This window comes from Miscanthus floridulus, chromosome 15 (genome assembly GCF_019320115.1).
Source record: "Miscanthus floridulus cultivar M001 chromosome 15, ASM1932011v1, whole genome shotgun sequence".
NCBI classification, from domain to species: domain Eukaryota; kingdom Viridiplantae; phylum Streptophyta; class Magnoliopsida; order Poales; family Poaceae; genus Miscanthus; species Miscanthus floridulus.
The window spans coordinates 37,804,669-37,817,428 of NC_089594.1; positions in this window are offsets into that span (position 1 = coordinate 37,804,669).

Below are 12,760 nucleotides of genomic sequence, written 5' to 3' on the forward strand. Positions count from 1 at the left end.
ATGAAACCCTAAGTGCTAACCTAGTTTATCAAGTGATCATGACATAGGTAGCACATTCCAAGTGGTGAAGCAAATGAAGATCATGACATGATGATGGTGATGCCATGGTGATGATCAAGTGCTTGGACTTGAAAAGAAGAAAGAGAAAAACAAAAGGCTCAAGGCAAAGGTATAAATGGTAGGAGCTATTTTGTTTTGGTGATCAAGACACTTAGAGAGTATGATCACATTTAGGTTTGATAGTTCGTACTATTAAGAGGGGTGAAACTCGTATCGAAATGCGGTTATCAAAGTGCCACTAGATGCTCTAACTCATTTGCATATGCATTTAGGATCTAGTGGAGTGCTAACACCCTTGAAAATGTTTGTGAAAATATGCTAACACATGTGCACAAGGTGATACACTTGGTGGTTGGCACATTTGAGCAAGGGTTAGGAACTTCACACCGGCGGAGTGTCTGCCCGTAGAGTGCGAACAGTTCGACGGTGCCACCGGCACCCTAGACAGAAAAGATGGAGGTCACTGTAAGTGATTGGACACTGGTCTCTGTAGGACCAGCATGTCCGGTCAGTAGCAGCTGAAGAAGCACAGCGTCGGTCATCGACCGACGCTGGAGCTGAAACGACCGGATCGCTGGCTGGCTGTTTCCGGTCACACTGACATGGTCATGCACAGAGGGCTCGCCGAGTGACCGGACTGCTTGGGTGTGTCCGGTCGAGCATGACTAGACACGTTCGGTCAAAGAAATTCGTTTCTAGAACCTTACTGGAAACGACCGGACGCTGGAGGCTCAACGTCCGGTCACTTATGCCGCAGCGTCCGATCAACTGTTTACCGTTGAGATCGGGTGAACAGTATTCAAAGAGAGGGGACACATGGCATGTATCATGTGACTGGACGCTGAGGGTCAGCGTCCGGTCGATCCGACCGGAGCGTCCGGTCACCCCGAGTTGTGCCCAGTGAAGGGGTATAATGGCTCTATTTCATGGGGGCTTCTATTTAAGCCCCATAGCCGGCTCAAGCTCACTCTCTTAGCCATTTATATTGACATAGCAACCTTGTGAGCTTAGCCAAAGCCCTCCCATTCATCTCCATCATTGATTCATCATCTTTGTGAGATTGGGAGAGAATCCAAGTGCATTTCTTGAGTATTTGCATCTTGAGGCACTTGGTGTTCGTGTTTCACTGTGGGATTCGCTTGTTACTCTTGGTGGTTGCCTCCACCTAGATGGCTTGGAGTAGCGAGGATCATCGAGCAGAGAGTGGTGATTGTCTTCGGCTCTGATCGTGGTGATTGTGATGGGTTCTTGACCTTTCCCCGGTGGAGAGCCAAAAGGTACTCTAGTGGATTGCTCGTGGCTTGTGTGATCCTCATCTTGTGTTGGTTGTGCGGCACCCTATTGGGGGTTTGGCGTGTGATGCCAATTAGCTCGTGAACCTCCAAGTGAGTGAATCGCCACAATGAGGACTAGCTTGCCAGCAAGCAAGTGAACCTCGGTAAAAAATCATCGTGTTCATCATTTGATTCCGAGGTGATTGGTCTTCATTGTTATTTATTCATTGTGATTGATTGGCTCCTTCTTCGACTCGGTGGTATAAACAAATTGCTCACTCTCTTTACATTACCGCAAACTAGTTGTCAAGCTCTTTAGTGTAGCTAGTTGTGAGAGCTTGTTAGTTTGGTTAGTGTGGCTCTTTAGTTAGCTTTTGAGAGCACACTAACTTAGTGTAGTGTCATAGCTATTGTGTGGATAGAAACTATCATAAACTAGAATTGTGGTAGGTGGCTTGCATTTTTAGTAGGCTAGCGCAACACTTGCTTCGCCTCATAATTGTCTAACCAGTTTGTTAAGTGTTGTTGTAGAAATTTTAATAGGCTATTCACCCCCCTCTAGCCATTAGGACCTTTCAAGTGGTATCAGAGCCGAGGTCACTGTGATTTGAGGCTTAACAACCTTCGGTGTAAAAATGGCTCAAATCAACAACACCAAGAAGCCACCCCAATTTGATGGCTCAAATTATCCCTATTGGAAGGCTAAGATGACAACATATATTAAGTCAATCAATAGGAAGGTTTGGAAGGTGGTAGAAACAAAGATTGAGATAGAAGATGAAGAGGCTCCCACCGCCGCCGAAGAGATGCTACTCCAAAATAATGACATTGCTCTTAGTGCCATCCATGATGCTTTGGATGAAAGAACATTTGAGCAAATCAAGAACATTGAGAGAGCTCATGAGGCATGGAAGAAGTTGGAAGGAATCATTTGAGGGCACTCAAGCCGTGAAGGGTGCAAAGGCATACATTCTTAAAGAGAAGTTTGCAAGCTTCAAGATGAAGGAGGATGAGAGTGTGCCGGACATGTTCCATCGGATGGAAGTGCTTGTCAATGATCTCAAAGCACTTGGTGAGAAGATAGAGGACAAGGACTTCTCTAATAAGTTCTTGAGATGTTTACCCACAAGATTTGGAATGTTGGTCACCTTGCTAGTGAGGACCGGTTTGGACACAATGACACCAAACCAAATCTTGGGAGATATTATGACCGATGATGCTTATAGAGATGATGATGAGAAGGAAGAAAAGAGGGAGAAGAAGGATGAGAAGAGGGATGACAAGAAGAAGAGCGTGGCATTCAAGGCCACATCATCCAAGGGCAAAGCTAAGCAAGAAACAACAAGTGAAGATGATGATTCATGGGATGATGATGATGATGAGAAGATGGCTCTCTTTGTCAAGAGATTTGGCAAGTTCATGGTGAAGAAGGGCTACCATGCTAGAAGAAAGAAGTCTTCATCCAAGAACAAAGAAGAGTCAAGAAGGTGCTTCAAGTGTGGAAGCAAAGATCATCTTGTTGCTCAATGTCCATACAATAGCGACAATGATGATGATAACAAGAAGAACAAGAAGAAGGACAAGAAGGAAAAGAAAGAGAAGAAGGACAAGATGACCTTCAAGAAGAAGAAGGGTGGTTCATATGTGGTCACTTGGGATAGTGATGCTTCCTCAAGTGATGATGATGATAGTGATGATGACAAGACCACCAAGAAGAAGGCACTTGCTAAGCATTGCAATCAATGAGAAGCCTTCTCTCTTTGACACTCCATCATGCTTCATGGCTAAGGCCACTAAGGTACAAACTTGTGATGATGGAAGTGAATGAGGAACATGATAATGAAAATGATAGTGATAGTGATGATGATGAACCTACTAAAGATGAATTATTTGACATGCTAGAAGATGCTAAAGAACACTTTGACTATTAAGAGAAGGGAATGCAAGAGCTTGAATAAGGAGGTAAAAGCCCTTAAGCAAGCCCTTGATGAGCTCAAAGCAACTCATGAGAGGCTAGAGGAAGCCCATGAGAAGCTTGGCAAGGCTCACAAGAAGCTTGAAAAAGCTCATTCCTCTTTGCTTAATGAGCAAAATAAAAAGAAGCATGTTGAAACTTGCAATGTAGGCTTAACTTGTGATATAATTGATGAATCATTATCTATGCCTATCATTGTTGCTCCCACTAACCCTTCTTGTAGTACTTCTACTTCCACCTCATCTAGTAGTGATGGTCTCACTTGTGATGCCTCACTAATGGTTGAGAATGAGAACCTCAAGAAGGAGGTCAATAAGCTCACTCACACCTTGGCTAAGGCCTATGGTGGTGAGGACCGCTTGCTTATGTGCTTGGGTAGCCAAAGAGCTTCTCTCTATAAAGAGGGATTAGGGCTATACCCCCAAGAAAGGCAAGGCGGCCTTTTGCTCCTCACAAGACTAGTTTTGTGAAGAACAATGGTCGGTTTTGCACTAGTTGCAAGCAAGTTGGTCATAAAGAGCATGAATGCAAGAACAAGAGCAAAAATGCTAATGTATCCTCATTAAGCTTGATTCTTTCTATGTACTTACTAAGGGTACAAATGGTGTAAAGGCTAAGTTCATTGGTAAACCATGGATGGGCTCAAAGAAGAAAGCCATTTGGGTACCAAAGAGCTTAGTAACTAACCTTCAAGGACCCAAGCAAGTTTGGGTACCTAAAAAGAATTGATCTTCTTTTGTAGGTCAATTACAAAGCCTAGAGGAAGGCATTGGGTTCTTGATAGTGGGTGCACTCAACACATGACCGGTGATGCAAGAATGTTCAACTCAATCAACACCAATGGCAATGATGGTTATGATAGTATCACATTTGGTGACAATGGCAAAGGCAAGGTCAAAGGACTTGGTAAGATTGCAATATCCAATGACATGAGCATATCCAATGTGTTGCTAGTAGAGAGCTTGAACTTCAATTTGCTATCCGTGGCTCAATTGTGTGATCTTAGATTCAAATGCATATTTGGGGTAGATGATGTAGAGATCATAAGTGTAGATGGCTCTAACTTGATCTTCAAAGGCTTTAGATATGAGAATCTATACTTGGTTGATTTCAATGCTAGTGAAGCTAGATTATCTACATGCTTGTTCACTAAGTCTAGCATGGGTTGGTTATGGCATAGAAGGCTTGGTCATGTTGGAATGAAACAATTGAATAGATTGGTTAAGCATGACTTGGTTAGAGGCTTGAAAGATGTGTGTTTGAAAAGGATAAGCTTTGTAGCTCTTGTCAAGCCAGGAAAACAAGTTGGAAACACCCATCCCAAGAAAAGCATGATGAGCACTAGTAAAGCATTTGAGTTATTGCACATGGATTTGTTTGGGCCAACACAATACACTAGCATTGGTGGTAACAAATATGGCTTTGTGATAGTGGATGATTATACTAGATACACATGGGTATTCTTTCTAGTGGACAAAAGTGATGTGTTTGCAACATTCAAATCATTTGTCAAGGGCATTCACAATGAGTTTGAAACAACCATCAAGAGAGTTAGAAGTGACAATGGTAGTGAGTTCAAGAACACTAGAATTGATGAGTTGTGTGATGAATTTGGAATTAGACATCAATTCTCGGCCAAGTACACTCCACAATCAAATGGCCTTGTTGAGAGAAAGAATAGAACACTCATTGATATGGCAAGGTCTATGCTTAGTGAGTACAATGTGAGTCAATCTTTTTGGGCCAAAGCTATCAACACGGCTTGCTATTGTAGCAACCGCCTCTATTGTCACCCATTGAAAGAGAAGACACCATATGAGCTCTTGAATGGTAGAAAGCCCAACATTGCATATTTTAGGGTCTTTGGTTGCAAATGCTATATCTTGAAGAAAGGCACTAGATTGGGCAAGTTTGATAAGAAATGTGATGAAGGATTCCTACTTGGTTATTCCACTACAAGCAAAGCATATAGAGTTTGGAATTTGGATAGTGGTACTCTTGAGGAAGTTCATGATGTTGAATTTGATGAAACCAAGGGTTCACAAGTAGAGAATGAGAACTTGGAAGATGTTAGAGGCATTCAACTTTCAAATGCCATGAAGAACATGGATGTTGGTGAATTGAGGCCTAGGCAAGTGAATGATGATGAAGATGATCAAGTGCAAGTGCTCTCTAACTCAAATGTGCAAGATGATACAAATCAAGCTAGTACAAGTGGCTCTCATGATAATGAACAAGATCAAGTGGCTAGTACATCATCTCAACCCAATGATCAAGCAAGTGCAAGCAATCAAGTTCCAATCCTCCAACCAACCAATATTGCAAGGGATCATCCATTGGACACTATCATTGGTGATATTTCAAGAGGTGTGCAAACTAGATCAAGATTGGCTTCATTTTGTGAGCATTTCTCATTTGTGTCATCCATTGAACCAAAGAAGATAGATGAAGCATTGAAGGATGTTGATTGGGTGAATGCTATGCATGAAGAATTGAATAACTTCACAAGAAATCAAGTATGGGAATTAGTAGAGAGACCAAAGGGACACAATGTGATTGGAACCAAATGGATCTTTAGAAACAAGCAAGATCAAGATGGGATAGTAGGTAAGGAACAAAGCAAGATTGGTAGCACAAGGCTATACACAAGTTGAAGGTCTTGACTTTGGAGAAACATATGCCCCGGTTGCTAGATTGGAAGCTAATTAGAATCTTGCTAGCCTATGCTTGTGCCCACAACATCAAGCTCTATCAAATGGATGTTAAGAGTGCATTTCTCAATGGTTACATCAATGAAGAAGTATATGTTGAGCAACCTCCCGGTTTTGAAGATGACATAGAAGCCCGACCATAGTGTACAAGTTGAAGAAGGCATTGTATGGCTTGAAGCAAGCACCTAGAGCATGGTATGAGAGATTAGAGGACTTCCTACTCTCTAAAGGGTTCATGATGGGCAAGGTTGACACCACTCTTTTCATCAAGAAGATTGGAAAAGATTTGTTTGTGTTGCAAATCTATGTTGATGACATCATATTTGGATCAACCAATCAAGACTTTTGTGATGAGTTTGGAAAGATGATGGCTAATGAGTTTGAGATGTCCATGATTGGAGAGTTGAGTTACTTCCTTGGTCTTCAAATCAAGCAATTGAAGAATGGTACATTTGTGAGTCAAGGCAAGTATATCAAGGACATGATCAAGAAGTTTGGCATGAGTGATAGTAAAGCCATTAGCACACCAATGGGAACAAATGGCAACTTGGATAGTGATGCAAGTGGAAATATGGTGGATCAAAAATTGTATCGGTCTATGATTGGAAGCCTACTCTATGTGACCGCATCAAGGCCGGATGTCATGTTTAGTGTATGCATGTGTGCAAGATTTCAAGCCTCACCAAGAGAAAGTCATTTGAAGGCTACAAAGAGAATATTGAGGTACTTGAAGCATACACCAAATGTTGGTTTGTGGTATCCCAAAGGAGCAAAGTTTGAGCTAGTTGGTTACTCCGACTCGGATTATGTGGGATGCAAGGTTGAAAGGAAGAGCACCTCAGGCACATGTCAATTGTTGGGAAGATCACTTGTTTCATGGTCATCAAAGAAGCAAAATAGTGTTGCATTATCAACCACCGAAGCCGAATACATATCCGCCGGTAGTTGTTGTGCACAAATACTTTGGATGAAGGCCACTTTGAGTGACTTTGGAATCAAGTTCAAGAAAGTGCCATTGCTATGTGACAATGAGAGTGCAATCAAGTTGACCAACAATCCGGTTCAACATGCAAGAACAAAGCACTATTGATGTCCGCCACCATTTCATAAGAGATCACCAACAAAAAGGGACATTTGCATTGAGAGTGTTAGGCACCGAAGATCAACTTGCCGATATATTCACCAAGCCATTGGATGAGAAAAGGTTTTGCAAGCTAAGGAATGAGTTGAACATATTGGATTTCTCAAATATGTGTTGATGCACCCCCACTCATATGACATGCCTCTCCTTCGAGCAATCCAAGGTAAAAGTTGATTGGCATGGCATACATCCTTGCTAAGGACATGTTTAGTGCCATCTAGACATCTTTCACATTTAATAGGCTCATTCATGAAAGACAAATGAATTTGATGATTATATGGTACCACTATTGCTACTATGCTTATTTTTGATCTAGTGGTAGCATATAACATGTTTGTGGGCTTGTAAACCTAGTGTTTGATCTAGAAAATGAGCTCTAAGTGTTTAACTCAACATGGTACAAGATAACCCTTATTTGGAGGTATGAAGAAGCTTGTCCTTGGATCAAACCGAGTTAAATATCTTTGGTAAATGATCTAGATTAGGACCAAATTTGGAAAATGATTCTCACCCCATTGATTGACATTGATAATCTCAACCTATCTATAATTCTAAGCCTTCGTGGTCATTGATGACAAAGGGGAGAAATAGTGCACAAAGATAGTGAAACGACAACACAAAGGGGAAGAGAAATAAAGATACAAGTGATAGGGGGAGAACTTGACATAAGGGGAAAAATATGACAAAGGAAAGGGATCAATTAAAATTTTGAACACACAAGCAGGGGGAGCAAGCTCATGAACTTGTATGGTGCATTTGAATGTGTATTTTATATGTTTGCTTGCATAGCATAAGTTTTAAATTTCAATATCCATGCTTGTATGGTGTATGCTAGTTGTAGGTTTGAATGATAAAATGAAAAACTAGCATGCATAGGATATCTAATGATTTCATTTCCAAGTATTTCCAAGTGGTATAAGCTAACCATGGTGCTAAGGATGGTATAATGGTGCACTCTGATTGGTATCACGCTTCAAAGGTCCATCTTTTATGCCTTAGCATCATTTGGTAGACATTGTCTCCTATATTTCCTATCTAAGCATATGTGCAAGCTACAATCCAAACTCTTAGCACATATGTAGGGGCAGTAATTGCTACCATATGGGGTTCATGAAACTTGTCCATATCCTTTTACACATGGTAAATATGCTTGGGCAAGCAACATGGATTCAATTGAATTTTAATTCATATCTTTGTGAAAGGGTTGTCATCAATTACCAAAAAGGGGGAGATTGAAAGCTCTAGTTTGGTTTTGGTGAATTGATGAAACCCTAAGTGCTAACCTAGTTTATCAAGTGATCATGACATAGGTAGCACATTCCAAGTGGTGAAGCAAATGAAGATCATGACATGATGATGGTGATGCCATGGTGATGATCAAGTGCTTGGACTTGAAAAGAAGAAAGAGAAAAACAAAAGGCTCAAGGCAAAGGTATAAATGATAGGAGCCATTTTGTTTTGGTGATCAAGACACTTAGAGAGTGTGATCACATTTAGGTTTGATAGTCGTACTATTAAGAGGGGTGAAACTCGTATCGAAATGCGGTTATCAAAGTGCCACTAGATGCTCTAACTCATTGCATATGCATTTAGGATCTAGTGGAGTGCTAACACCCTTGAAAATATTTGTGAAAATATGCTAACACATGTGCACAAGGTGATACACTTGATGGTTGGCACATTTGAGCAAGGGTTAGGAACTTCACTAGCAGAGTGTCTGCCTGTAGAGTGCGGACAGTTCGACGGTGCCACCGGCGCCCTAGACAGAAAAGACGGAGGTCACTGTAAGTGACTGGATGCTGGTCTCTATAGGACCGGCATGTCCGGTCAGTAGCAGCTGAAGAAGCGCAGCGTCGGTCATCGACCGGATGCTGGAGCTGAAATGACTGGACACTGGCTGGCTGCATCCAGTCACACTGACATGGTCATGCACAGAGGAGTCGCCGAGTGACTGGACACTGGGTGTGTCCGGTCGAGCATGACCGGACACGTCTGGTCGAAGAACTTCGTTTCTAGAACCTTACTGGAAATGACCAGACGCTGGAGGCTCAGCGTTCGGTCACTTATGCCACAGCGTCTGGTCGACTGTTTACCATTGAGATTGGGTGAATAGTATTCAAAGAGAGGGGACATGTGGTGTGTATCACGTGACCGGACGCTGAGGGTCAGCGTCCGGTCGATCCGACCGGAGCATCCGGTCACCCCGAGTTGTGCCCAGTGAAGAGGTATAACCGCTCTATTTCATGGGGGGCTTCTATTTAAGCCCCATAGCCGGCTCAAGCTCACTCTCTTGGCCATTTATATTGACATAGCAACCTTGTGAGCTTAGCCAAAGCCCTCCCACTCATCTCCATCATTGATTCATCATCTTTGTGAGATTGGGAGAGAATCCAAGTGCATTGTTTGAGAGTTTGCATTGAGAGGCACTTGGTGTTCGTGTTTTGCTGTGGGATTCGCTTGTTACTCTTGGTGGTTGCCGCCACCTAGATGGCTTGGAGCAGCAAGGATCATCGAGCGGAGAGTGGTGATTGTCTCCGGCTCCGATCGTGGTGATTGTGAGGGGTTCTTGACCTTTCCCCGGTGGAGAGCCAAAAGGTACTCTAGTGGATTGCTCGTGGCTTGTGTGATCCTCATCTTGTGTTGGTTGTGCGGCACCCTATTGGGGGTTTGGCGTGTGATGCCAATTAGCTCATGAACCTCCAAGTGAGTGAATCGCCACAACGAGGACTAGCTTGCCGGCAAGCAAGTGAACCTTGGTAAAAAATCATCGTGTTCATCATTTGATTCCGAGGTGATTGGTCTTCATTGTTATTCATTCGTGTGATTGATTGGCTCCTTCTTTGACTTGGCGGTATAAACAAATTGCTCACTCTCTTTACATTACCACAAACTAGTTGTCAAGCTCTTTAGTGTAGCTAGTTGTGAGAGCTTGTTAGTTTGGTTAGTGTGGCTCTTTAGTTAGCTTTTGAGAGCACACTAACTTAGTGTAGTATCATAGCTATTGTGTGGATAGAAACTACATAAACTAGAATTGCGGTAGGTGGCTTGCATTTTTAGTAGGCTAGCGCAACACTTGCTTCGCCTCATAATTGTCTAACCGGTTTGTTAAGTGTTGTTGTAGAAAATTTTAATAGGCTATTCACCCCCCTCTAGCCACCTTTCACCTGCTAACTAATCAGTGCCTTGAAACACCCCGGGGGTATGACCCCGACAGGAAGAGACAGAGCAATTAATATTAAGCAACAAAGGTAAATTAATGATAGCAAGAATGTCGTTAGTACGAGGGGCATCCTTGCCCTGAATTCAATCAGGCACAATGCACAACGAGCCTACATTTTAATAACGAGACCCAACGTGGTGGAATACAGAGGAAGGACAGTGCTGTTACCACCTGCCAGCTACCACAATCTATTCGGGGATCTAGTCATACCTACATGCAAGATATAGCCTAAGCACCACGCTTAATATATAAACTCGCTGCTTCAATCTAAGCTCCAGTGAAATAAGATTGAAGCACCCTAACCAGACGGTAGTGAAAGGATCAAGATGCCCAAGAGGGAGGTGAATTGGGCTAATTCTAAATTTCTTTGCAAAAATTAAACTCTATGGTTAGCCCAATTAACCCCTTGTCCCTAGAAAGTGTTTCTATTGATCTAACGCACAAAAGTTTAGCACCCTAAGTTCCAATCCTACTCAAGCATGGCAATTCTAGGAATGTAAATGACAAGAATTGAATTGCTCAAAGTAAATGCTCAAAGTAAAAAGATAAGGAGGAACGCGGCGATGTTTTGCCGAGGTATCAGAGAGTCGCCACTCCCCACTAGTCCTCGTTGGAGCACCCACGCAAGGGTGTAGCTCCACCTTGATCCGCGCAAGGATCAAGTGCTCTCTATAGGTTGATTCTTCGACACCCCGTCGCGGTGAATCATCCACAACCACTCACAACTTGAGTTGGGTCATCCACAAGCTCCGCCAGATGATCACCAAGCTCTCCAATCACCACCAAGCCGTCTAGGTGATGGCGATCACCAAGAGTAACAAGCACGAACTCTCACTTGACCACGACAAGCCTAATGAGAAGGGTGGATGCACACTTTGCTACTCTTGATCTCACTAATGCGGGCTCTCTTTGGGATTCTCAAATCTCAATCATCTCATTAGGACCTTGCTCTTCTTGGCACTCTCAAAGGTGTTTCTCAGCTGTTGGATTAAGCAAAAGTACCCCCACACACGAATGGAGGAAGTATTTATAACATGGGCTGAAAAACAAACCGTTATGTGCCTCTGCGGGGTGACCGGATGCTCCAGTCATGTTGACCGGACGTGCCGGTCATTTCACCCTAAACTCCAGTGTTTACAGTGTGACCGAACGCTGGCCAGCGTCTGGTCAGCACTGACCGGACACGTCCGGTCGAGATTTTCCCTCTCTGGAACCTTACTGGAGTTGACCGAACACTGGCTCTCAGCATCCGGTAACATGACCTCTCAGCGTCCGGTCACACTAGACGAAAACACCTCAGTCAAATGAACTGCTCGGACCCTGAGCCAGCGTCCGGTCACACCGGAGCCAGCATCCGGTCAGTATTCGACCCTCCATTCACTTCCAACTCTCGATCATACATGAATGAAGTTTGCTCCATTGGATCTAAGGGCTATTTTGGAGCTACCTAGTGCTAGATTTAGCAAGCGTGCACCACACCTAACTCACTAGACTCACCTAGGTCAAGCTACCCATCCATACCCCCCTTAATAGTATGGCCAAAGGAAAAACAAAGTCCTAAACTACTCTAAGTGTCTCTTCAACTCTAAACAACACTTAGAACTAGTCCATCCTTAACCTTGTCGTCCATCCTTTGAAAACCGAAATGATTTCCATCGTAGGGGCATGACCACCATGATTGCCCAATCGATCTCCATTACCGTGACCTAACTTAATTGCCTCTACAAAACACATGATAGTCACAGTAATCACGTATTGTCATTAATCACCGAAACCCAACTAGGGGCCTAGATGCTTTCAATCTCCCCCTTTTTGGTGATTGATGACAATACTACCTCGAGTATGTGAAAGAGATGAGGTTTTTAACATGCTTGGTTCATATAAGCTTTTGGCAATAAGAACAAAAAGTTAGGCAAGCTTATATGACCCAAACCAACATGATGTACTCAAAAGATATGAAATAAGCATGAGTACAAGTAACAAAGCTCATTCGCATCGGAGTAAAACACGGAAGCAAGAGCAAATGAGCTTAGCACAAGTGATATGACATGTAAATAATTCAAAGTAGAAAGCACACATATCATATATCACAAACACATAGATATCACTATCACATAAATAGTTTAATGCATAAAAGTAAAAACACAACGAATGCATATCACACATAAAAACCAAATATAATAGATAGTCTAAGTAAACTAAGCTCCCCCTAAGTCGCTCCCCCTAAGTCTAGCATACTCGATCCCTCTCCCCCTTTGGCGTCAAACACCAAAAACTAAGGGTCGGTTGGCGGGGCTGTAGCGGACGAGTCGGGCGCTGATGTACAAGGAGCAAGCTGGTACTGAGTGCCATCATCATCTGAACCAGAGCTCTGAGCTA